Source organism: Phyllostomus discolor, chromosome 2 (assembly GCF_004126475.2).
Source record: "Phyllostomus discolor isolate MPI-MPIP mPhyDis1 chromosome 2, mPhyDis1.pri.v3, whole genome shotgun sequence".
Classification (NCBI taxonomy): domain Eukaryota; kingdom Metazoa; phylum Chordata; class Mammalia; order Chiroptera; family Phyllostomidae; genus Phyllostomus; species Phyllostomus discolor.
The window spans coordinates 127,161,165-127,183,566 of NC_040904.2; positions in this window are offsets into that span (position 1 = coordinate 127,161,165).

The following is a 22,402-nucleotide window of genomic DNA, read 5'->3' on the forward strand; positions in this document are numbered from 1 at the left end:
ACTTTAGGAGAGTCCTACTTGTCTAGATACCACGAAAGTGGATCCTTCTGTCCTCTGGCTCCTAGATATTGTATTTGCTTAGCATCCACCAGCCTGGGAGCCAGTCCCTGAAGAGACAACAACAGTTTCTTAGAATTTCATTGTGGAGGTAGTCTGTGCCTTAGCTCCTTCCTTCCCAGGCCCTTTTCTTATCTTATGCTTCCAAGGAGCATATCTAAGGAAATTTTCATGAATTGGGAACATGTGCTATATATTAAAATTTCATTTAGATATATGTGTATGAAAACTTGGCTCTGTCTATGTAAGGTCATGTTCTTGATACCCTGAGATGCTCATTTGTCTCACAAGCAATAATATACTGGTTGTCCTTTAATCTTAGTAGGAGAATTCTGGGGCATAAGGACCCAAAGTAAAACTAGGATGTGAAGGAAGGCTGAGGGGTTTCCATTGCCCCAGTTACTGCATCAGGGCCAGGAAACAAAAGCCAAATAAAGATGAGGAGTGCAGGGACAAAGGAATGGGAGATGGGAAACTTCGAGGTGACTCGGCAGGTCCTCCTGGAGACCCTCTTCTGCTGCACAGCACCCGAAAACCCAGACACCATCCCAAATGGCAGACAAGTCCAAAACTTCTACTGACACACAAAAGCTATACCAGGCAAAGAATACCCAAGATATGTTAAATATGAGTTGAAACTTGCATCTACTCTTGTTCTTAGCTGTATTTACATGTGCTCATCCATAACAGGTAATTCTTAGTCAAGTTGAGCCCAGTTCAGTCACAGCATCTGTGGTTCATTGGCCACAAAGAGCAAAGAAGATGACCCACAAGACTGAGTCAGGTGTTGTAGGTTCCTGTCAGGACCCGCTGACTCCCATTTCTTTGAAGTTTGCATTAGCTAAGGTGTTTTTATATTAGTCCTTAGGCCAGCAGAAAATCCAGCTCTGTTTCTTTCTGTTTATCTCAATTCCATTTTAACTCTAGTTGGGAAATTCTTCAACTGAGTGCCAATGACTTTGGAATACCCTGGGACTTTACAGATGGAAATGCAGTTTCTGGTCTCAGAAAGGTCTAGGTAGAAGAGAGAATAGAAAACAACTGTGGTTTAGTGTGCCATGTGCCAGAACAGAGGCATGCAGCAGAGCAAAGAAAAGGAGGACTGCTGCCTGCCTGTGCCTGTGTGAAGTGGGGTGCAAGGGGCAGGATGAAAAGAGGACCAGGAAGGCTTCTTGAAGAAGGCTGAAGGTTTAAACTCAAGTAGGAGGTACTCTGGCAGGCATCCTAGGAGGGAGGAAGAGTGTGTGGGGTGGCCAGAAGTGTGTGAGGGACCCTGGTACACTCTCAGAGGTGCTAAGAATTTCTTTTGGGTAAAGTGTAGGGTTGTGGAAAAGAGTCTGGCAGGAAGGGTAGGGAAGTGACAAGGATGAGGTGGGAGAGGCAGGCACTATCAGGCAAATCTGGAAGGATCTCATGGGCCAGGGGGGTTTTAAGGTGCAGTTGATAGGGGGTTGTTTGTGATTTTGCCAAAACAAAAATCCTTTTGGCCATGGTATAAAGAAGGGATTGGAAGCTGGAAGTAAAACCAGGTCCACTGAGAGCCTTCATCCTAAGGTGGTCAAAGATGTTTAGCAAAAAGAGCCAAGGGTCCCCATTTCCCATAGGAATGCAAATACATTTAGTTGTGTCAAACAAGACATCTAATGATGGGCTGGAACTCTAAGCCAAGTTCCTCCATGCCCATGATTGGAAGCTCCCTGTTCTTACACTCTCTCTAGATGAATTCTTGCAAGGGTTAACAAAATAAAAAAGGAAACAGAGCTTCAGCTATGGGATATGTGAAAAGATCTTGTGAAAGAAAGCAGCCAGAAAATCTCAGGCAGAGAGCGGAGGAAGGAAAAATATGCAGAGTAACAATGGATTATAACAAAAATGTGAACTCTTGTCAGATAGGATGTGTCTGACTCACTGTTCAACAGGGAACTAAGCAGAGGAAGGCATGCCAGCTGCCTGCTGCCAAGAAAGGGACAGGGGAATTTCAATAATCTGCATGTAATTCATTTTAGTTTGTGTTTCAAGGATAATACAAAGAATCTAACCACAGAAGAAGTGGACGTTGATATATCAGTTACCACCATCATTGATGATTCACTTGGAAGCTTAGTTCTAATAGAGTTGAGGCTAAGAAATGTCTTTGATGGTGTTGTCTTGGGCTACCAAGAGTGTCAGAATTTATTACTGAAGGCTGACATTTACAAAGCACTTAGAATGTGGCAGGCACAGTTTTTACAGCCTCGCATGTCACTCCTTTAATCCTCAGAGCAGCCCAGGAGGTAGGTTATATTATTAGCATCCCCATTTCACAGATGAAGAAATCAAGACACAGAGTTTATGTAACTCACCCAAGATTACACAACCAGTGAACTGGAGAGAAAAAGATGAAATCCCCACAGCCTGGTGGCAGGGTCACTGTTAACCATCCCAGGAAAGCCTTCTCTGAGAATGGTCTAGATAAGCAAGGTAAGCCAGTTACATGAAATGGGAATGTATGTGCATGCTGCTGAGAGTTGTTCACAGGCCACAATGGACAATTCTGAATGTATTTGGAGTAACAGAGTTGTAGGAAAAAGCCTCAAAGGGAAAACCAAACCAAGAAGTTCCATAGCAAAGCAAAGCAAAGGGCACAGTGCAGCCTCACAGGAGATAGGGAGACTGTGCATGCTGGTGAGGACGTGTGGGCGGGAGCAGCTGGCTGGAGCGGCAGAGGTGGTCACCTACCAGGAAGAGAGCTCCTCTAGGACAGCATGTGTCAGCACAGCAGGGGACACAGAGCAAGGAGCAGCTTGGGAGCACTGCCATGTGGTCTCCCAAAGGCCCTATCTTCGGGACTCTGCCTTGACAGGGGAAGCCAGCATGGAACCAGCTCAGCTCTGGCCTGGGAGAGCCAGGTAGATATGGTCACAGAGCCACAGAGCTGTGGGCCTGAGGAACCCTCCAGGGGTCACCTGTTCCACCCCTTGTCCAGGTTTGACCGCACTTACCCATCTCAGAGCAAACTCGTGAGGTTTCTGTCCTTACAAACCCCTGGGATATCTTGGAGAGGATGCTGTTTCTTTTGCTAATCAGAGCTTTGTGAAGTGATTGATGGTTTCTTCAAATGCTTGAGGTATTTGATCCTCTTGTTTGTCCATGGTCTTATAGACAGTGGGAACTGGAAAAAACTTTCCACTTCTGCTGGTCCAACTCTCTTACTTTACAGATGTAGACACAGTCTTAGGATGAGAGGTGCTTAACAGGGCCACCCAGTTGCTTGGTGGCAGGGACAGAAGTGAGTCCTGTTGTCTGGAGTCCGGCCTAGCACCTTTGGACGAGCTGGCTGCACTGCAGATCTGCTTTTGTGAAGCGCTCGGTACAGGTTACCAATGGAGTGGCTAGTCATGGGTGCCAAGTCAGTAAGTTCTTGGATTAACAACATCCTTTTTATTTGTTTATTGCTCTGTTTCCTGGTTTCCTTTTTCCCCTTTCCTCTCCCCACCTATCACCACATGTCTGACATCTCCCAAGTTGGCCTCCTTGTCCACAAATTCTTTGTATTCTCTCCTGATTTGTTGCTGCTTCTTTATCTCACTTTCATGGTTTTCGTTCCTTTCTCTTACTCCTCTGCCTCACCTTCCTCGCCACACACATGTGTGCACACACACGGATGCACACATGGACACACTGAGAGATGTACACATTCTCGGTGGCTCTCATTCTTTCTCTCAATTTAGAGAGAGACACAGGCAGACTGGCTTCATCTTCTCCCCCTCAGGAGTGCTAAAAACCAGTCCATCTGCTGTGGATCTGGTTATTATTTGAAATTTTGCCTTATGGAGTAAGAGGGGGGCTAGGATTCCTGTATTTTCTCACTCTTCTCTTTAAACACAAGGAAGTAGATGTTTCTCACCTAATAAACACATTCACAAAAACTTGGCAGGGGATAGGGAAGCCACATTGACATTCCCCTTTAAGGGAATTAGTGTAGTGCCTTTTGCAGATGGGCACATCATGAATTTTTGGATGACTGAATTGATACACGCTAGTCGCTAGGCTTAATCTCTGGCTCATGAATCTCCATGGAAATCAGGTTTCCTTCTTTGCATTATTTTGTCCATGTCAGATTGTAGTGGTTTTGTCAGTAGGAAGACTGAGGCTAGAGCAGTCTATCATTAACCTCAGGGCTAAAGTTTGAGTATGAGGGGGGCTCAGGGCCACAGCCCCAGACTTTCAGACCAGAGTGGTCCTAACTGCTAAGCCCTGTAGTGGGGATGAGAGGCAATGACCTTCAGAGCTCCTTCTAAGAAAGTATTCTTTACTAATGACCCCAGAGGGAATCATACTAGGATTTCTCAGTGGTAGCTTCCCTTCCAACTTTGACATATTAAGAGCCACTTATAGCAATTCAAGTCCTATCCTCCTTCTTTGCTAGTCCTACCTTGTGCACATAAGATGTCACACAGCATCCCCCAGCCCCCTAGGGAGCCTCCTCACACTGACTCAGCTGACTCTGCTGTCCCCATCACCATGTAACACCCACTTCTCTTCAAGTCTAACTTTTCTGATCCCCTGGCCCTTTTTAACTGCAATATGACATAAGGTAGCCTTCTGTAGCCCAGTTTTCTACAGTCTGGCTTCAGGGCCCAATTTTCTCCCTGTTCCATCTAATATGCCCATGTAGGCCAGAGATGAAGGGGATTTTTATTTTATCTCAATTTCAGTTAGAGGGCCTGCTCCCCAGATCTTCTGCCATGTCCCCACCACTCTCCTCCTCTGACCCACGGCAACTGGAAGCCTGGCCCTCCCTACTTCACAGCAAGACTCCATTTTGAAAATGCACATGAAGGTCCTGGTCAGGTGGCTCAGTTGGATGGAGCATCATCCATGCACCAAAAGGTTTTGGGTCCAATTCCCAGTTGTGGCACATACCTGGGTTGCCGGCTTAATCTCTGGTTGGGCCATGTATGGGAGGCAACCAATAGATGCTTCTCTCTCACATCAATGTCTCTTTCTCTCTCTCTCTCCCCTCCCGCTCTCTAAAATCAATGTATATCCTTGGCTGAGGATTTTAAAAAGAAGAAGAAAATGCATGTGAAGTCATTTTGAAAAGCATTGGACCCTAGAGAAAGGAAACATCTTTTCATTTTAGTCTTTTAGGTCTTTGAGTTAGTGTTTTCATGGTTAGGTTGATGAGTAATGTTCTCCATCCACCCCCTCAGGAGACTGAGCCCACAGTTTGTTGACTAGTGTCAGCAATGTTGTTGGAGGCAATGGAGTCAATTCTTCTTTCCACAAGGACTTGGATCTAGAGTACAACCTATTTCCCCTCTCACTCTAACTTCCTGAGATAATCTGCCAGGATAGGACTGAATTATTATATTTGGGCATTTTCCTGGAGATATGTAAAGATGTTGTTAAATTTCCTGAAGGAGGGGCCAGGGGATTGTAAAGAAAAGTGACACTTCCTCCTGAATCTCTTAGTTTTTTTCTAGATAAAATCTTCTCCTAGGGCAGGACAGCCCTCCCAGGGCAGATTTGGGTATGAGTGAAAAGATTGGGGGTGTCACTGTGACATTTGAAACCAGGAATGTTAAACATTCTGCTCTGCTGCATGCAATCTGCACTGTGAAAAACAGTCCCACCCCCAATGCTAGGACGTCACAAAATCACAGAGAGATAGAGAGAAGTCCCTGTAAAGGCCAGGATTCCAACATCCTCTTTTGACAAAGGAGAAAATCTTGGCCTAGAAAGGCAAGATGGTTTGCTCAAGGTCACACAGCTAGCTGGGGGCAAAGCTGGGACAGGAACCCAGCTCTTGGGTTCTGAGCCCAGCGTGCCTCCCATGGTGTCAGTGCAGCAGAGGGACAGGGAGGGCCACGGCCGCCAGAGCAGGCCGCACTGAGCATGGACCTCACTTGGCAGTTGACTGTATCTGCACTACTAAAGTTGAGCTTACGTGGCCCCCTGGGCTTACTGCTGCCCAGGGCTGATTTGGGTCTCCTTTCAGAGAGTGAGTTTGCTTGTTTTGTTTGGATTTTCCTTCTCCCTCCAGAAAACACCTCCAAATAACCCCTATGTTTAGGAGCCACATGAATTAGCTTAATGAACCATCAAGGCTTCCCTTGGGATAGAGGAAGGGACTCTCTGGATGATGGCCCATATCATGTGCACTTGAGGGAACATGGAGGAGAGGCTCTGGGTGGGCGGGCTGCAGGGGGCTCTGTGTCTATTCTTAGTTCTGTTGCTATGTGATGCTGTGCAAGCAATTCAGGCTTCTTGTTCTTGCTGCTGTCCCCTACCTGGAGCATTGCAGTCACTGTTTCTTCCCAGTGGGAGTCAGAGCTGGTAGGGTGAGGGAGGGAACCCTGTGCTGTCTAGATGTATCAGCCAGTGTCCAGGCAGGAAACAAATAGCATGCTCAAATGAGATGATTGAGGAAACTAATGAAAGGAATGCTTTCTGTGAAGGTGATCGGATTAAGGATACTCAGTGGTCTCAGAGCCCCTCTATCTCTCCCTGTAGACTCCTGTCTCTCCTAGGAAGAATCTCAAGATGACGAGCACCTTCCTTCTTCTTTTCTACATTCACTCTCCACGCTTATCTACCTGCCTGGAACTGCAGAGTGGGAGGAACACATCACTTGGGCCACCTACTGTGCTTGCAGTGAGGCAGCAGGAGAGGAGGGCTGGGTTCTTGTCCCCTGTTGGGGCTTGTTGGTTGGCCTACCAAGTGGCCCTCTCCACTCAGCTGTTGCTCTGGGTTTTAGGAACTCCTGTTCTCCCACATCTTTTCAGGGTGAAGGTCACATGGACACAAACCTTGTCTTCCCAGGGAGCAGAGTCTAGCGGGTGAGGACCTGCATTCCCTGGGGATTATTGCACACAGGGAAGGCCTGCTGGGACCAGGAGTACCGGGATGAGGTCTCCTAGCTGTCTGTGGGGATGGCAGCTTCTCGAGGGCAGACACACTGGACTTGAGTCTTGACTAGATTCATTCACAAGGCTGGTGCTGAAACCAGAGGCAGAAGGAACAGCACATGCAGAGGCACTGCTGCAAACGAAACCGACAAGGCACAGTTAAGAACCCCAAGTTCTTTTTTGATGGCAAATAGTAGAAACCCAACTTAAAGTAGTTAAAGCCAAGAAAAAAATAAAAGGTTGGTTCCAGTAACTAAAATGTCCAGGGGCTGCAGGCATGACTGGCTTCAGGTGCTGAAATATACTCATCAGGTCTCCATCTTTCTGCCTGCCCATCTCAGCTCTGCTGGCTCCTAGGTCACCTTGATTGCCAGGCAGGCTCTCTCCACTGCGGAAGGGGGCCAGGAAGAGGAGGAAGGCAGATACTTTCTGTAGCACTAGGCTCATGTGTTCCTTTTAAGTTGTGAATTTAGAGAAAGACATACACTTTTCTCCCAGCCTATATATAGCGAGAATGAGAAGTTAGCCCTCCCAGCTGGGATTACAAAGAGAAACTTTGGCAAGGTCTGGGTCAGGCTCATCCTTGGGCAGGTTGCAGGCCCAGAGTCAGTACACTTGGAACACACAGAGACGGTTCCCACAGAAAAAGGGCTTTTATTACCTGAGGAAGAGGGAAAGGCAACGCATTTGTGGAACACCAAAAATAGAGATCCTGCAGCCCATTTCACTGGGTGTCACTGGGGAGAAGGGTGTGTATGTGGGTGTATGAGCAGGGGTTTTAGGGTGTTGGAAATTAAATAGGAAGCAGGGTTTGGGTAATGACAGCTTTCCCTGGGGGCCGAAGGCCCCTGAAGTGTTTTAAACGGAGGAAGGACTTAGTCCCAACTGTATTTTTGAGTCATAATTTGAAAAGAAAGCTACTCTCCACTAAAAAGAAAACATCTTTTAAATGCATCTACTACTTCCTAAAACCAAAAAGAAATGCAATTGGGATCATCTGCTATTGAAGTTTTCCTGCTTTGCTCCCTTCCCAAGTACCCATTGTCTAAGTATGCTCTGGCAAGCATATTTTCAGTTTGCATTGGAATTCTTACTTACTCAGGGCCTGGTCCTTTTAGTTTGAGGCTGGAGGGCCAGGACTAATGTGCCTGATTGCTGGGCCAGGCTCCAGTTCCACCGTCTCTATGGAGCCAGAAGCATCTGCAGGCAGATCTTGGCCGGGACACCAACAGGCAGCCTCTCTGCCTTCAGTCCCCACCGTGGGCCCGTGAGTCATACCAGGCCCTGTCACACTTAGAGCAGGCACTAAGCCACATGCTCTGCTCTCTCCACAGCATGCAATCACTACTGACACTGTCTAATTGCACAATCATTTTTCATTTGTCAAGATCCACCTGTCTCTGTGCAAAATAGAGACTGACAGTCAGGTGGGGGTGGACATTTATCAGTGCGGAGGAAGCAGAGACATTTTGCTCAGAGTGACTGTTGGAGGCTCAGTAGCAGAGACTCCTAGAAGAGTGATGATGGCAGGGAGGCCTGCTAAAGACCTGGGCTCTGGAATTGGACTGCTTGGATTCAACTCTAGCACTGGCTCTCACTGACAGTGAGACTCGGGCAGGTTGCTTTAACATCCTTATCTGTGTAGTATGAGATGAGCCCCTACCTCATCGGTGGGCAGGTGGAAAGGCAGGGTGGTTATACAGCACTTGGCACAGTGCCCGGGTCAGTAGGTGTTAACTGTTACCAGTGTTACACTTTTCTGGCCTTTTCATTACATAGGTCCCTGTTTGTTATTGGATCTGTCCATGTCACTGGATGTCCTCTCAGATGCTGGACTGTCAGTGGGTAGTTGAGTTAGCTGGACAAAGCACAGATAGTGTTGGCAAGGTTTCACGGTGGCCTTGGGCATGCCCTCCTGGCCTTCTCTGAAAGGACTTTCTACCTACTCACTGCAAAGTCCTTGCCAGTCTGGAAGAAGTAGAGATAATTACAGAGTTGGAGGGGACATGTGGTTGAGTTAGTTTGCAGAAATACTTGGTGTGCAAATATTTTTATAGGTTCTTTATTTGTCAAGTGAGGCACAGATTGGAAACCTCAGCATTTTAATATATCACCTTTCCTGGGGTCCTGTGCATTGAAAATAAATGCTTATTTTTCCAGCAGTGGGTTTTCAGGATAATTTTTTTTATTCTAGTGTTGTGACTTTAGAGAGCTTGTAAGTGATTTGTCTCTCCTACTTTAGACCAATTGAGAATGAGGACTTCACAGTTGGAAAGGTGGGGGTCCTGTGATTAGCGTTTGTAGTGTTGAAGCAGAACCAGAGAATAAGGCTTGACTCGTGGTCATGGTGGGGCTCCCTGATATTTTCACCACTGAATTAAACTTTCCAATGTGGTCATAGGTGGAGCTGGACACACCCAGCCTCTCCGAAGGGTCCAGCCTCCTCACACCATGTGGCAGAGGAGGACGGGGAAGAGAGCATGTGTGCTCTCATCTCATGGCAACATGTCCAGAGCCATACCTGCCCCTTCTTAGTGTTCTCACCTCAGTAAGCGGCACGGCTGAGCACTCAGATACTCAGGCCAGAAGCCTTTGATTCTCCCAGACTCCTCTTTTCCCATTTCACCTTACATCTAATTCAGCACAAATTATGTTGAATATATCCCAATAAAATATTACTCGTTTCCAACCATACCTCAGCTCCACCATCACCTCCATCTGATCCAAGCCACCCTCATTTTTTGCTTGCTTGGACAACCTAGATATCTTCCCAACTGCTCTCTTTGCCTCTCCTCTCACAACACAGCAGCCAGAGTGATGGTTTAAAACTATAAATCAGATCATGTTACTCCTGTCGGCCAAATTCATCATTTCCCATTAGAAACAAAATCTAAGCTTTTTACTTTCGCCTCTGAGGCTCTTCATGATGGCTTACTCCCTTGACCTTAGCTCCTCCCACCACCCCCTGCTCATACTGTTTCAGCCAATGTGCCCTTCTTTGGGTTATTTGAACACTCTAAACTCACTGTTGCCTCAGGACCTTTGTATATCCCATTTCCTCTCACTATCTTCTCCCCCTGATCTATGTTCATCATTTTATTCAGGTCACTGCTCAGCTGTTGCCTGCTCAGAGAGGCCTCCCTAGACCACTCTTTCTAAAACAGCTACACTCTATTACTCTCTTTGCCTTTATCTCTTTAAAATTCACTTATTACTGCCTGATGTTACATTACACATTTTTAAATGCTTCTTTGGAACTTTGTTTTATTCACTGCTGTTTTCCTGGTGCCTGGCACAGGGTCTGACATAGGGTAGGAGCCCAGTGGGTGGGCACTGAGTAAATCAGACCTATAGCAAAGCAAGTCTGAAAGAGCAAACCCAGAAGGAGCAGAATGACACCTGCTCAGGACTCCTTCCCAGGCTCACTTACCAGGGTAGCCATTCCTCCAATGGTACCAAGGCAGGAAGAAGCTCCTCCTCCTGAGGTTTCAGAGAGGTAGGTTAGCATTGTGGGTATTGCTACTGGCCTTATTTTATAGATGAGAAAAACCCCAATTTCAACTTGCATCTCTGTGCTCTTAACTTCTCTGCTCTATTGCCTTTTTGGCTCATGTACTTCTCATAACTTTCTTCTTCTAATCCTCATCACAATTTTACAGTTCAGAAACAGGTAAAAAAGGTGCTCAGGGGTTTAAGTGACATCCCCCAGCCTGAAGTAGCAGAGCTGAACTTAGATTGGGCAACTCAACTAAAGCTTTTGTGCTCACCCCTGCCCCTTGGGGAGCAGAGGCCACCAAGGAAGCGATGGTGCTAGTGCTAATGCTGTTATGAGGATCAGTGAGATGAACACAACATTTAGCTCCTCTTGTAAGCCCTGTGTGACCCAGCTGGCACTCATTGGGCACCTGCTATGGGCCAACTCCCTGCTAGTATTGGGGGATACAGAGTTGAAGATGACAGAGTCTGTGCCCTAGAGAAAGTCAGTTCAGTAGGGGAAGGAGAAGAGTGAAATCCAGCAATTTCTACAATCACTGCAGTGTGGTAAGTACTGCACTGTGGTGAACCCAGGAGGCCATGGTACATGGGAGGGACACTGAACTTGGTGTTGCAAGGTTAAGGAAGGCTTCCAGTAAAGGGAATCTACCTGTAGATTGGAGACTGGGAAAATGGGTGGGCATTAACTAGCTGAAGGAGAAGGGCAAGCGTGCCCGGTCTATTCTGAGAGTCACGCGCTGTTCACCATATTTGAACTAAACTGTTGAGTAAATGGGTGGAAATAGATGAAGCTAGAGGGATAGACATATCTTGAAGGGCACTGGGTGACAAGTGAGACAGCTGACACCATGTCCTGCCGTCAATGGGATGTCTGACTGACTTGAAGAAGGCAGGCGATGTGATCAGATATCCCCATGAGAGACTGATCAGTCTAGTTTTACTGGGGAAGTAAATTTGAGAGGGAGCCAGAAAAGAGGTAAGAACCACCAGTTATGGGACCACTGCAAAAAGTGAGGACTGAACTAAAATGGTGCTATAAGGATGGAGAGAAGAAAAGAGATTCAATGTTAGATAATTCTGTATGTGCTCATTTCCAGGCAAAAGGCTCTAGTCACAATCTAGAGTAAATATGGACACAAGGCATAAGATAGATAAGCCATTTGTCTTCACTAAAGCAAGATGCAAGCCCATCACAGGTGCTTCCAAGATGCGATAGCATCACCTCCCCTCTGGCTAGTTCTCCAAGGAGGAGCTGGCCAGCTGCAGCCAGACTTCCAGTTCCCATTGCTCAATGCTCTGGCCTCCTGCTGCAGCAAGGCTGGTCTGCAGCTGTGAGTCCTCCCTCCGCAGTCTGTCCCCATGACTTGGCAGAACTCAGGAGTGCTGACTCTCTCCGCAGACCTTCACCCCAGCGTTTCTCTTTCAAACTCTCTGACCTATCAGGATTGATGTTGACTTCTCCACTTTTATTTTAGGTTTCTATTGGTGCTTAGGAATCTCAGGAAATCCAGGCTTCTGAACATAAATGGGCAGGAGAATCTGCAGGAACTCTAGAATTACTGCAGCAGACTCTCTGGGTGGGGCCTGAACAGGACGTACTGCCTCTTCACACTTTGTTTTAACAGTCCACTGACAAGGTTGCATGGATGAACTCATTAATGATAGCAAACCCTTAGAAATGCAGATCTTAAGTCATCACAAGCTGCTGTTTGTTTTGCCTAATTGTACTAAACCATCCCAAAACCTTCATTATTTAGGGGTATGGTATAAAGTATAATAACCTAGAATAATGCAACCAAAAGTGTGGTTAATTTATTAACTTTCTTAACCATGGAAGTGACTTTTCTCAAACCCTCCATTGCACAGCACCCACTGGGAAAGCAGCGTGGGCCCATGGACGGTGCATGCCCTCCCTCCGCCCCACCCAGATGACTGCAGGGAGGTGCCTTCCCCTTCGCACTACAGTTTCCTCACTTCTGAAGGAAAAGCTTAAATGGAAATATATATTGTTACTCACTTCTTCTGAGAGAAAAAGCTCACTCTCCATATTGCAAAAGCAACACTGGTTTCTAACACTCTAGACAGAAAAGATAATGTATGTGTGGTAGTTAAAAATCTGGAGTCTGAGTCCTGGCTCTTTTACGGCTGTACCAGCTACTTAATTTCTCTGAGTCTCAGTTAGTCATCTACAGTCAGGAATTATAAGAGTCCCTACTCAGAGTGTTGTAAAGGTGGAATAAAATAATGTGTATAAAAGTATCCTATCTAGTACATAGTAAAGGCATAAATGTAATTAATAATAATGATGGTAATAGTGGTAATAGTCATAATAATAATAAAATATAATAAAAACTTCAGAACATTTTACTTTGAGGTTAAGGCATACATGTTAGTTTCGTTTTAGAGCTTGGAAAATTAAGACATCTGGCCCCAAGTCGGAGATGACTTTTAGAATGAGAAACAAGACCCAGATATCCTGGAAAAGGCCACGTCCTTTTCCAGCTCCATGTGCCTTGTCCCCTGGTCTTGGGTTCATGCACATTGCCAAGGTACCGAAGGGAGGAGAGCTGTGGATGTTGCTGGTCAGGGGGGGTGGAGGACTTGGCCACTCTCTAAACTACAATCTGAGAAGAACTTTAATGAATCAAGAAGGTATTGATTTTGCCAATGAAATATATGCTATCTAGAATCAATATGGAACCAAACAAGGTATGTATCCTCTTCTCACTAAAATCTGGAGCCTGTCCTGGGCTGAATAGAGTTACAAAGAACTTTCATCAGCGCTTTTGCCCTGTGACCCTGCTGCCTCCTGCTGCCATGGTCTTCTGAGGGCACGTTTTGCATCATCTTGCTATCATCAGCAACTCACTCTACAGCAACTCAGTACCTACCTGATTCCCTTTGATTTACTTTTTAATGCCTTTTGATTCCATGCCCAGTGTCCTTTCCAGGATCACGTGCTTCCTGGTGTTGTTGAAACATGTACTTGCTCAAGATCACGAGTGGCCAAATTCCTAGTCCATTGCTCCAACCATCAGGATACCATTCAACTTCCACATCCAATTCCTTTAGAGCCATTTGTCTAAAAGAATCAACTGTTCCTTACACTGGGCCCCAGCTTCAAGATTTATGAAATCTCAGAGGAGAAAGGAACCTGCAGAAGTCTATCACCTTGTCTATATATACCTTGACCTTCAGTGACCTTCAGATGGAAGCCTATGAATGGAAAACAGTTCACCCAGATTTCTGTAACTGACTCTTTCATTCAATGACCCAGAAATACCAACCCAGTCCTTTTGTGCTATGTGTTACCTGCAGGGTTTTTGTTCCCTGCAAGGTTCTCATCAGAGATGAGAATTGTGGCTATCAAATCCCATATGAGCCCTGGCCAAGTGGCTTAGTTGGTTGGAGCATCATCCTGTACACCAAATGGTTGCCAGTTCAATTCCCAGTCAGGGCACATATCTAGGTTGTGGGTTCAATCTCTGGTTTGAGAGCATACAGGAGGCAACTGATCAGTGATGCTTCTCTCTCACATCAATGTTTCTCTCTCTTCCCCTCTCCCCCTCTCTCCCTCCCTCTTTTCCTTTCTCAGTCAATAAACATATCCTTGGGTGAGGAATTTTTAAAAATTCCATGTGAAACTTCTGGGGCTGTGAGAATTTTCCATAGAAGCCTCCATAACCATCTCTTCTGTAAGCATAACAATCCCAGTTTTTTCCACTCATCCTTGTAGAAATCACTTCAATCTCCTCACAAACTCTTGCTCATTTTCTTTCTCTTCTTCAGACACTTGGTGAATGGCCTCCTCAGATGCATTTTTAGAGTGTGATGGCCACTGTAAGCTCTCTGGTCTAGAACCTTTTTTCTTAAATTTTAATGTGCTTGAGACTCATAAAGGGAGCTTGTTAAAATGCAGATTACAGGCACCAGGCCTGAGACTGATTGGGAGTTCTGGAGCTGAGGCCAGGAGGCTGAATTTTGGATCAGCTCCCTCAGATTCTGGTGCAGGGATAGCTTGAAATCTGGGTGGCAATGTTAATGATGGCAAAGAGAAGCATGGGTTCTGCCACATAGCAGGATGCAATAAATTCTTGTTGGGGAACTGAGTGTATTATTAACTGCAAAGTGGACTGGTACCGAGAAATTTTTAAAAAGTGACTTTTCTACTCCTACCACGCAAGAGGAGATTGGTTTTTATGTGCTTCTAAAACAGGGGGCAGAAGGGTTTTTCTGCAGGCCCACTGCTGAGGAAACTGAGATTTGGGTACCCACAGCATAAATTCTGTAAGGATGGTGTGTGACGTGGTCTCAGCTTCCACATGATAGGCTATACAACTCAGTCCAAAATGGAGTACCAAGATGCACAAAAACCAACTGCCACCTTTGAGAATTTAGTCACACACAGTGGAAAGATCACTGGCAATATCGGTATGGTATTTCAGAAAAACGGGGTGGTCACATTCAGTGGGGGAGTCTTAGAAGATTTTGCAGGGATGGGAGATATAAGCTGAGGCTTATGGGATGAGTCTAATTTGAATAAATGGGAAAGAGTCACGTGTTCCAGGTGATGGTATATGGTGGAATGAAGTATGTGTGTGAGAAAGTAACTGTTGCAACAATAGTGAGTCAGCTGGTATGGAGAGCACTTAGAAGGGTAGGAAGAGGGCAAAATAGCAAATAAAGACAAATTACACATACAAGGTCTGTCCAGGAAGTATCCATCCATGTAATAATATGAAAAACAGAGACCTTTATTGAAGAAAATACAAGACACAAGAAACATTGTACATAGAACAATGATGCCTCAGTCCCCTTCAAAGTTATGAGCTTCTTGAGGAAACTTGTAGTAGTTTGCATCAAGTTATTAGTGTATGATGTTCCTTCTGCTCTGGTAGCAGAAGCCATGGAATGAATTTTGCCATGAATTTTGCCAGGACACATTTCACACCAAGATCCTGACACAGTAGTTTTTGGAATCCCCAGATCAGTTTCTAGTTCCCACAGTGTTGGTCGCTGACCTTTATTGGTTGCAGCCTATACACATTCAACATTCTCAGGTGTGGCAGGCCTTCCAGAACATGGATCTTTCAACAGATTCTTGACCATCTTTGAGGCATTTGTGCCACACTTTTATTTGCACTGTATTCATTGCATCATCCTTGAAAGCCTTCTGAATTCAGCTGACATTTTAATTCTAGGGCTCAGAAAGTCCAGGGTAGGGATAATGAAACTTTCTGCTTGTAAGGAGCAGATGAAAGAATTCCTTGGCTTTGTGTGGCAACAATGGCCACAGTTACAGCTCTTCACCAAGACTTTTGTTACTGGAAGGAAGGCACACTTCCTTCCAGTAATGGATTTGGTGAGGACAGTTCCCAGACAGGGCAAATAGGACAGGGGTGGCTTGAAGGTGACTATCTGCTTCCCCAATAAAACATGTTTCTTCACTGTGTAGATGAGATACCAATTTAGAAAGGGTTTCTTTTTAGTGTGTTCCAAGTTAACAAAGTATTTTTCCATGCCATTTAATTCTCACAAGAGTTTTCGGAGGTCTCTATAATCATCTCCATTTTGCAGATGAGGAACTGGGTCTTAGACCAAAAATTAGTGAGTGTGAGTGAGACCACTAGAACCCACATTACGTGTTCTTATACATATTCACCCATTTGCTTGTTTATTCATCCATTCATTCAACATTTATTGAATACCTACTATGTTCTTAGCATTGAGTTATTTGTGGGAATTCAAATATAAAAATGTGAAATACTTAGAGACCCTTGAATAGATGACTAATAAAAGAAAGAGCAGGTCAATTATTGGCTCATTATTTGGAAATCTAATTGCTGTTATTTCAAATTGAAATACAAATAAGCAATATTAGGAATCCACGAGTCTTCTGGCCAGTACTCCACTCCCTAAAAATATTTTACTCTCACTTACTCATCAGAACACTTTGGGGGCTCTATTAACCTTCCCTGGGTCAATACTTGACACAGTTCAATATTAATTACTTCTTGGATGCAAGTGTTCCCTGTGTCTTGATTCCTAAAAAGAAAAATTTTAAATGCATTTGTACATCGAATAGACATCAGATAATTTTTCCACCTGAGTTACCTCCACAAAAGCTGTCCCCCTCCCTTCATTTTTCTAGCATTCTTGGCAAAGATGATTTAATTCCAAATGGCCACAACTCCAACTTGATAAAATAAAACCTGCTTCTTCTTCTTCTTGCTTCCCTCCAGGGGTGATGCTGCCCACGAATGCAAGATAGCTAAGAACATGCTGATGCTGCCCACGAATGCAAGATAGCTAAGAACATGCTTTGGTTAAGCAGGGTCATGACTTTCACTACAGAAATCTTGGGCTGCTCTGAAGGCAAAATGGAAAAGTTACTTGATCTCTCAAAAAGGTTTACTTTGCTATGTGGACATGTTGAATCAGCCCTTTATCCTCCATGAGTATGCCAAAGCAGACTCTAGGTGCCCATTTGGCAACAGTGCCATTCCTTCTGCAGACAGTTGACAGAGAGGTTATTGGAGTGCATCTTAAGCTGTGTGAAGGGAGGCTGGTCTAGGAAAGCCAAGTTTGTTACAATTTTTGGGAAGTATTGACCTATAGCTGAATCCCACAGATCAATTTTTAGTGATAAAGAAAATGAGGCTTTGATATGGGCTTCACACTTCTTTGGGGCTATTTGGATGAGTATCATGTTGGAACAAACAAATTAAGCCCTCTATCTTTCTGTTTCCTCATCTATAAATACTTACACACCTGCAGGAACCAGGTGATCAATGTCTCTGGGAGAAGCGGACGAGGTGTAGGCCAATAGGGAGTGGAGAGAACAGGAAGGTGCAGGACCCACATAAAGACTGTCAAATTAAAATATTTCTCAAGCCACCAATCTGCACCCTCTGTTCTAAAGTGTTTGGGCTTCTTCTTGAAAGAAAGGTAATATACAAGTCCAACTTATCATTATTATCAATCACTTAGTCAATAGCATTATCTAAATGCTCCCAATGGGTAAGGTCCCATATAGTGTGCTAAAGGAGAATACAAAATATTTTACCATGGGATCCTGATTTTTGAGGATTTAAGTATTTGGTCTAATCGTGTAGACAGATGTTCATCTGTCCATTTTCTTCACTCATCTATCCACCCACTCACTCATTCACTCTTCATTCATTCATTCAAGAAATATTAATCAAATATCCGTTATGCCTAGGCTGGTCTAGGAAAGCCAAGGGGGTGATCAAAAACACAGGATCCCTGCTTTCATGTCAGTTACACTTATTAAACTCAGGTTAATCCTATGAAAGGCCCCAAGGGACACAATGAAGACTACGATGTGGGCCTTGCCCTGAAGTGGCTCATGCACTGGTGGGAAACAGAGACCTACATGACCCCCATTCCAGGCATGAAATGGGAGTTGCTGGAGTGGAGGCATCACCCAAGTTCTGTGGCAGTGGGGAGGATGGGGGATTATTCCCATAGGAAGGATCAAGACGGACTTTCTAGATGAGGTGATATTTTTGTGAATCTGGATTATGACAGGTAATACAGGTTGGATGTGAGTGGATGGGGGTGGGTTTTAAGGGAAGAAAAATGTAGAGGGAACCAGGAGTGGAAGAAGCACAGAGGAGGTTGTAGTACATGAGACTAGGCCTTGAGAGATGCTTTATGGGGAGATGGGGTAGGTCATGCACAATTGTACATGTGTGTTAAGGAGTTTGGGATTTATTCCCTTATCACTGAAGAGTGGTAGAAGATTTGGAGCATGATCCAATTCTGACAGCAGCTCCGTGCCTCTCCTACCTTAAAGGGTCCCTCCATCCCCTACTTCTTTTTCTCTCCTGCCTCAAGGAACAAGTGTGCCTACTTCTTGTGCACACAGCCAAGGGCCAATTTCTCTGTGGGAACTCCTGATTGTCTCCATTTAGGATTCTTCTTTCTAATTTTTTCATCAATTTTCTCTCACCTTGCATTTCCCAGTTTTCCTGTGTGACTGGACCCTTCTCTTCTTCCTATAACCATGCTCAGTTTCCCTTCCTAAAGTCAAAACAGAAAATCTTTTGTTAGCTGCGTGCATAGTAGGTACTTAATGATCACAATTATACCCATGATTACTACCTTTTCAAGCTATTGCCATACCTTTTTCCGTTGACCATGCAACCTTTGGTCTAGTTGTGGCCATCTGCTTCCACTTTCTCCCCATTCACTGATTCTTAACCCCTTGCAGTCTGCCATGTGCCTCACGCCCCACCCCCACCCAGGAGCTGGCCTTTCCTCTCCACTGCCACATGCCATGGAGATTCTCAGCAAGGCAACTGTTTTCCCAGCCTCTCTGACCTTTGAATGTGCTTGATCCAGAAGATTTCCTGAGACCCCAGGGTGGGCTCCATTAGTTGGCCCTCATATGTGCCTAGAGCACCCGTGGGCAACTCAGTCTCACTCTTACTGCATTTAGTCAGAATTGTCTCTATAACTGTCCTTTGCTCCTCATAGGCCAGGACCACCTTCACTGGGAACCAGCAATACTTTGGGCTGCTCACTGTCGTGGTCACGAGCCACATGTACCTGCTGAGCACTTGACATGTGGTTTGTTTGAATTGAGAAGTACTGGAAGTATAAAATATGCATGAAGTTCAAAGATTTAGTACAAAAATAGCTTACTAATAATTGTATATTGAATACATGTCAAAATAATAATATTTTGGTTGTCCTGGCTTAACTAAAGTATATTATTAAAATTAATTTACTTGTTTCTTTTGAATTTTTAATGTGACTATTAAGACATTTTAAATTATATTGTGGCTCCTGTTATATTTCTGTTAGACATGCTGACCTGGCACATGGTGGGAAGAACAGGCCTTCAAACCATGGTTATCAAACGGAATTGAATTGAGTCAGATGGTGCCCTTTCTTTTGAACCTCCTTCCCTAATTTTGGTGGTTCCCCAGGCCCTGATCCTCCTCCCAGCTCTGTGGCCTCTCTTTCTCTGGCTCTGTTTATATCCCCACTCTGCCTATTAGTCTCCCCCAGATCTGAGCCTTATCTGGCCCCTGTGGACGCAGAATGCGGAGGCTGACCTAAGAGGATGAATAAACATGCAAAGCTATGTTGATTTTTTTTCTAAAGCAAATGAATGAAATTAGAAACTGAGGAAGCCTCTAGCAAGAGTTAGTCATTGCAGGCTGACGGGTGGCTTTCCGCAGAGGATTTGGAGGCCAGGCCTGGGAAGGGCCCGCAGGTAGGCGCAGCCATCCTCCATCCGCTTTCCTAAAGTCTGCTGTTCTGTGCATCACAGGTTGTGGGCTGAAAACTGGGAGACGCAGGAATGGAGAAGTGTCTGCTTTAGTGACCAAGGGCATTGTCTGTCCAGGTGGGACCAGCAGAGCTGCAGGGCCAGGCTCACAGTGCACCCAGGGCTCCCAGCCTTCTCAGTCCCGCTCTGGGAGGAAACAGAGACCAGCACACATTTCAGCTCAGGCCTGGGAAGGTGCCCTCCTTCCACCTGAGTGCTGTCTCTGTTTTGAGCAGTGGTCAGATTTAAGAAACTTGGGTTTTCTTATTGTTGCCTCAATGTGTTCTGGAACCTTAATTAGGCCCCCTAACCTCTCTATGCCTTGACCACAAATCCCTGTCCTCTGCCTTCTCCAAGCTTGGGACAGTGTGTGATAAAATAATGAAAGGATCCTGAGTTTCTCCAGGTCAATGTCAGGTCCCAAGTGGAGTTCTATTGCCAGGCAATCTGTAAAAAACCATCTTGGGGTAACCTCCCAGCTCTTTCTGTCTCAGTTAATGACAGGGCTCACATGAGGTAAATCATGATGGTAATAACTACCACTGGCTGGGTTCACCCCTTGCTAGCCAGACATACCTGTGAGCTGGATGTTAATATCGGCATCACCGGGATGAGAAGGCTGGTGCTGAAACGGCCCTGCCAGTAAGAAGCTGAGCTGGACTTGAACCCAGGCGTGTCTTGGGCTATTTTCACTGTCATTACTCACAGCCTCAGGAGAGTCAGGAGCCTGGAGGCTGGGTGATATATTCAGTTCTCATCTAGCAGTATCCTCTCTATTTGGCCCAAGAACTATTGTAATTTGATAGGTAGACAATAAATGGTAATCCCTAACATTTAACTGCTCAGTTATATACCTGACTTTCTGGAAAAGTGAACCAGACAGGAATTTGTCCAGCCATTTCTGAAATGGCTACCCTGAGGCTCAGCAAAGTCAAGTGGTATGTTTAAAGTCTTACAAGGAGTGACTGGCCAGGCTGAGTGTCTGGATTCTGGGCAGTGACCATTAGAAAGAGCTATCCCTTCCTTCTGCAGAGAGTTGAAGTTCAAAGGGCCACGAGACACAAGTTCCCACAACAGAGGATCCGGCCCTGCCCAGGCCACCCTTGAGGCCAGGGTAAGCAAGAGGGCTGCTGTCTCCATGCTGACGTGCCTCCTCCTTTAACGAGTGCCATCTGTGCCTGCAAGCATCTTGTGTGGTGGTAGCATCATTTTCTCCCTTGCTTGTATCCTCCCTCAGCATGGGTCCCTCCATGGTCTGAGGGTTGTGGTGACTTAGGAGAAAACTTGAGAGCCTTCTGAGTGGCTGCGATATACTTACCTTGAAAATCACCTGGAAACAGATGAGTCATCATGCCCTCTGCTTCCAGGCAGGATCACACTTACGGCATCCCCAACAGCATGTGGGGAGGAACAGTGTGTCATTGTTCTTAATGGGCTGTGTGAGGGTGACATAACTCAGTACCTCATGGATAGGCAGTTCTTCTTTACATCAAGCCTGGGGCTAAGGAGACAGAGAGGAGATTGGACTTCTTACTCAGGATCTATAAGAACATGACAGACAGGGCCTGTCTCCTATGGCTGACCAGGCAGACACCATCAAGTACTGAGCAAACACCATGGGAGTGTTGTCAAGATCAACGACATGTTCCTTGGACTGAGGAAACATACAGGCTGGTCAGGTCAAGGGCTGGTCTGGAGACCTTTTGTGGAAGTTCTTCACTTTGCAGATAAAGGAATTGGGCATACATGCAGTGGTTTCCCTCATCAACACCAGGTCAGAAGGCTTAGTGATTGCCCATTCCCCCTTCTTGGAAGGTGTACCTCAACTAGTCAGAGGTTCTTATCCCAGCCATTGGGAGCCCCCAGACATCCATCCACCCCTCTGAGATTCTGGGTCAGTTGCTCGGTGGTAGAGTCTGAGATTTTGTTTGTAACCTTCCTGGGTGATTCTAATCTATGGCCAGGGTATAGAACCACTGACCTGGGTAAAGACTGAAAGGCCAGAGAATGAAATCAAACAAAATACATCAGCATTTAGTGAATATCTACTTCTGGCACAGGAAGGTCTTTGGTATTATGTGTGTCCTGGGGATGCACAGATGTGTAAGACATAGTTCCCACCTTCAGGGAGCTTGAAGCATACTGATTATTTGGGAGGGGGCTAGGCAAACATGAGAAACACGAGTCACACAAGAACTGTGTTGTAGTGAAATTACTAGTGCTATTTCACTGTTTTCCTTGATGAAGCATGTGTACCTATGGTGCCATTTGTAGGTAATGCACAAGCTCTACATGAAACAAGATAGGGCAGGATCCCGAACACAGCAGCAATGTTGTCTCTGTCTTGAGGTCTTTGCTCTTGCAGTTCCTTCCTCCTAGAGCACGCTCCACTAAGCCTTGGCTTGACTGAGTCCTTGTCATCTGGGTCTCAACTCGAATGTCACCCCTCAGAGAGGCTTTCTACTGTTGTTCCCTCCCCTGTCATTCACTCTCTAGCACAGACTGGTTGATCCTCTGTGTAGTACTTATCTCTCTGGCTGGAATATTTTTTCTTTGCTTACTTGTTTATTTTCTGTCTTTTCTCACTGGAATGAAAGTTTCATAAGAACAAGGATCCTGTCCTTTTTATTTTCCACTGTATATTAGCACCAGACCA